The sequence below is a fragment of the Drosophila rhopaloa genome, unplaced genomic scaffold (assembly GCF_018152115.1).
Source record: "Drosophila rhopaloa isolate 14029-0021.01 unplaced genomic scaffold, ASM1815211v1 contig_175, whole genome shotgun sequence".
Taxonomy (NCBI): Eukaryota; Metazoa; Arthropoda; class Insecta; order Diptera; family Drosophilidae; genus Drosophila; species Drosophila rhopaloa.
The window spans coordinates 90,369-95,323 of NW_025335056.1; the positions used below are offsets into that span (position 1 = coordinate 90,369).

The following is a 4,955-nucleotide window of genomic DNA, read 5'->3' on the forward strand; positions in this document are numbered from 1 at the left end:
TAATAGCGTTCCCGTTTGTGCCCAATTTTATTGGTATAAACAACCACTTGTTCGCGTCGGTACGGCAAACCATTTATTTAAAAATTGGATGTTGGAAGGGTATGCCGATCCCTTTGTTGCTGCTGCTTGGATATGGATTTGAAGGAAGTTTCAAACCACGAACTGGCAAAACAGGTATACAGTGCTCAAAGTTGAAAGTTAATCTGTGACGTTTTGTTAATTGTGTTTGGATTATCTTTCAACTTTCGGTAGATAGTGAGCATTCTAACCAAGAAAATAAAAATTGCATGTACTAACAATTATTAAATTTCTGTCATATATACATACATAAATATTTTAAATTATAAATAAGTGAATCGCTTTGGACATTAAATCACAAACAAAATATTCGTGGTCAACCCAATTAGTGCAAACTTAATTCCCCCATTTTCGTCGTAGTAAGCACCAATTTAGGGTATTACATAAAAAGCTGGAATAAAGTGTCAATTTAAAAATTGTCAATCCGAGAAAATCGAGGCAAAAAACCTGTATAGCAGAATTTTCACGCGCCATTCAGCATCAGGCTTATATATTTGCATTTGCATTTGTCTAGGAGTTGAGCGGCTAGCCGCGTTGGTTTGCTTTAACGCTGGTTGTCGTTTGGTTTTCGGTAGGCTTGAGCGTTGGCGTGTGCTTCGCTACAGTGCGTGCGTTCCGCAAGGTACTGCCGTAGGGTTTTAATAAAAATTTAAAAACGCCAATTAAAATTTTTTTTTACTTCTCCACTGTCAAAAAATCCGGTCCGCGTGCAAGTCGCCCTCCTCAATGCTGCCTGCCCGGCGTCACTCTTCCAACATTAAGCGGAAAACACTCCGAATTTACAAAAAAAATTTGTATAAGCCTTTTTGAAACTTTTTTAATTTAAATTTAATCATTTAATTTCTTGTTTAGCTGGAGACGCTTTGGGAACAGTTAGGGCATTTCTAGTCACTGCGGAAAATTATCCCAATGCTCTTGCTAGCCTGAAGCGGATGTACGATAATGATTCCCTAATTTTTTTTGACAACGTATTGACACTTTTTTTCAGTTCAGCCTTCAAAAAGGGAAACACTGCAGAGTGTGCAATTCCTCACACCATACGTTGCTGCATATATATTCCGCAAACACTAATCTCACGTTGCCACCCCCTTTTCAGCCCACGCTCACGCAGGAGACTCTATCCGCTTCGCATTTTTTGCATGCGACTGAATTAAATTTATTCATTCTTGCAACTGCTGTTATAAGCGTTCAACAAAAAGTTGCGAGTTTGTATTGACACGAGCGTTGCTCGACTCAGGATCAAAAATAAACTTTGTGACCGATTAGCTCTCTCAGAGACTTCAAATTTCAAGAGAGGACGTGTGTTTGAGCTTACGAGTCATTGGTCTGACTAATGGTCAAAAAAAATACACACGCGAGTAGGAAATAGCCAGTTTGAACTTTTATCTGTTGGCCAGATAAAGCAGGGGACTGAGCTTCCCATCCTACCAAAAACAGTTCCCGGCTGGATAAAAAAAGGGCTGACAAAACGTTACATCTCAGCTGCCAGGAGAAAGCGTTGTAGTCAATTGACACATCCCAGCAGAAATTTTGGTCTGTGGAGGACTTGCCGCCCAAGGCTAAAGTCCATCCTCCTGAGCAGCAACTTTGTGAACAACAGTTTGACTTTCGGTTCGTTTGCCGTTTAAATCAGACACAAATTCTCTTGGCTCACAAAACGAAGTTGCGAAATTTATCCAACAGCAGCACAGATTATTCAGAAAGATTTTTATGTTGACGATTTGTTTTCTGGCGCCGGATGCTGCAAGGCCTTCGTGACGAAGTTTCTCAGGTTTTGCCACAGGCAGGATTTGAACTTGGAAAGTGTTTTTGAAACTGCGCAGAGTTATCCGCATCTGATAGCGCTGTAATGCCACTTACGGCAGGCTCAGGCGTTACTAAGTCCCTTGGCGTGGTTTGGTTACCGGTTAAAGATTACTTCCACTTTCGGTTGGATGACTCTTTCCTGGATTTTCGCGTGACAAAACAAAATATTTTGTAGGTGACTGCTCGACTTTTCGATCCACTTGGCCTCTTGTGTCCTTTAGTCACAAGAGCAAAGATGTTGTTGCAGGAGCTGTAGCTTCGAAAGCTAGATTGCGACGACTCGCTACCAATGCAGTTGCTTGCTTTGTGGGATACTTTTAAAGCAACGCTTTTGCAGCTGCCAAAAATTAAGGTATCGCGATTCGTCCACACAGATCCGCAAGTTCCGATTTAAATATATGGTTTCGCTGACGCTTCCATGCGAGCGTATGGAGCGTGCATCTTCGTTCGTACTCAAACTGCTGAAGGTTTAAAAGTGTCTTTATTGACAGCCAAATCAAAAGTAGCTCCCCTCAAGACGAAAACTTTGACTCGCCTTGAGCTATGCGCAGCTCACCTTTTGGCAGGTCTGTATAATCGTGTCAGGCCATTGCTAAATGGTCCCATTGAGAATGTTTTCCTACAGACAGACTCCGAAATCACATTACACTGGATCAAAACACATCCTTCGTCGTTGTCAATTTTTGTGTCAAGCCGGGTCGCACAGATTCAGGAGTGCTTGGAGAACAAAACTTGGAGACACGTTCCCACGAAAGTTAATCCAGCAGACATAGTGTCCCGTGGATGTGACGTTGAGGAGCTTACAACGTCCATCTGGTTCGGCAGGCCTCTGTTCTTGATAGACTCGGATATAAATTGGCCTGTAAATCGACATTTCGAACTGCCGGAATTACGCAAATATGCATTAACTCTCGTAGTCAGCCCAGAGACAAATTATCTGCTTCAGAAAATAGAAAACTTTTAGTCGCACCGGAAGCTTCTGAGAGTTTTCGTATGGGTTTCTTAATGCCGTCAGATTACCGAGAGCCAATGGTCATGCAGAGCGAACGAATCGAATAATTTTGTCAATGTTATTGCCTTCAAATGAAAATGAAAAGCGTTGGGATGAAAACATCCGATCAATCCAGTGGAGTATCAATACCATGGTAAGTAGTAGTACTAAATTCTCCATTTTAGCTCCTGAAAAATAGGAGCCCCGAGATATTCAAAAGAACTCCAACGCGATCCAAAGCCAGGATCAAAAGATGCTAACAGACGTAGAATTGATACACCCTTCACACACAATTTTGTAAGCATTTGTGGATGGCGGCGGTCGATTTGCGCTGATTTTTGGCAGAGAAAAACGCAGCTCGCTGATTTCATATAGCACAAAAAGCACACTTGTTTCGTTTGCAACTAACCAGAGCCGCTAAAAACCATCAAGATGATGTCCGAATACTGAATTATTTCGGCTCCTGGCGAAAAGACCTGCCAGCAGACGTGCGACACCATTAACAACCTGACCAGCAAGCAACACAACCTGTGCAATAACTACAAGTTCCATATACCAGAACTAAAGGTTGGCACCTTGGACCAACTGGTGGGCCTCTTCGACGATCTGGGCAAGCTGGACACCTATGTGGAGCAGATCACCCGCAAGGTGGTCAACTACTTGGGCGAGGTGGCCATCAACCTGATGGCCAAAAACACTGAACTGCCGCAGTACTTGACCCGCTTCCAATGGGATATGGCCAAGTACCCGATCAAGCAGTCGCTGCGCAACATCGCCGACATTATCTCTAAGCAGATCGGTCACATTGATGGCGATTTGAAGACCAACTCACAAGCCTACAACAACCTCTAGGGAAATCTGCAGAACCTGGAAAAGAAGAAGACTGGCAGCTTGCTGACCAGGAATCTGGCTGATTTGGTCAAGAAGGAGCACTTCATTCTTGATTCGGAGTATCTGACCACCCTGCTAGTTATAGTGCCCAAGGTCATGGCCAACGACTGGCTGACCAACTACGAGAAGATCACCGACATGATCGTTCCCCGCTCGTCGCAGCTCATCCAGGAGGACTGCGACTACTGCCTCTTCAACGTGACCCTCTTCAAGAAGGTGGCCGAGGACTTCGTTGGCTCGTTGGCTAAAGGTGAACTTCAGCGAGGCCTTCTGCGCCTTGATCCATGTGAAGGCGCTGCGTGTGTTTGTGGAATCCGTGCTGAGGTACGGCCTGCCCGTCAACTTCCAGGCCATCTTGATCGAGCCCAACAAGAAGAGTGTGAAGCTTCTGTATGATGTGCTCAACCAGCTGTATGGCCACTTGGATGGCGCTTCCGCTGGCGGTGCTGTCAGCAGTGCTGATAACGTGGAAATTCCCGGCCTCGGCTTCGGCCAGTCCGAATACTTCCCCTATGTGTTCTACAAGGTCAACATCGATATGGCGGAACAGGCCAAAATTGCATACATCCAGCCACACAAAATAAACTTTACTACAAAACAACCAACTTAAAATCAGCTAAACCATTCGCAGATATTTAATGAAACAAAATGAATAGATTACTTTAAATAATTTTAGTCATTGTTATCTAATTATTGTTGTTTTTATGTTGCGCGTTGCCGATATTTGTTTCAAATCAGCTTCCGGTTCGAGAAAACGTGATGCGCGTCAACCAACCGAAATAAGTCAAGCAAAAAAAAAAGAATTCATTTGCAATCATCCCAGATCTTGTAGAACTTCCCGATTGTTCTTTGTCCCCTTTCAGTTCGCAAAACAGTATTTTTCTTATGCCTTACTATGATTATGATATGATGAATGAACAGAGTGTTAAACCCGTAGCCAAATTTACACACATTGTCTCTAAAGCCTTGGCTTTATTTCTCTATTTTGTTTGTTTTTTGGTAGCTATACAATAAACATTTGAGTTACATTTTGTTTTACAAACATTTCGTCTCGTTTCGTGCTTGTGCTCCACTTGGTAAATGTGTTCGTGACTAACAGCCAACATACAAAAACATGGCCAAAATAAATTTAATCCCAAAATGGTGTCGCAAATCGGAAACCGAACGTTTCGCACGGAACTAATTGCGC

The 4,955-nt window shown here is 43.2% G+C and overlaps 1 pseudogene; it reads left to right on the forward strand.

The window, feature by feature from the left end:
• Positions 1-3,307: 3,307 nt before the first annotated feature.
• Positions 3,308-4,376, forward strand: LOC108049399 (annotated as a pseudogene).
• The last annotated feature ends 579 nt before the right edge of the window (positions 4,377-4,955 follow it).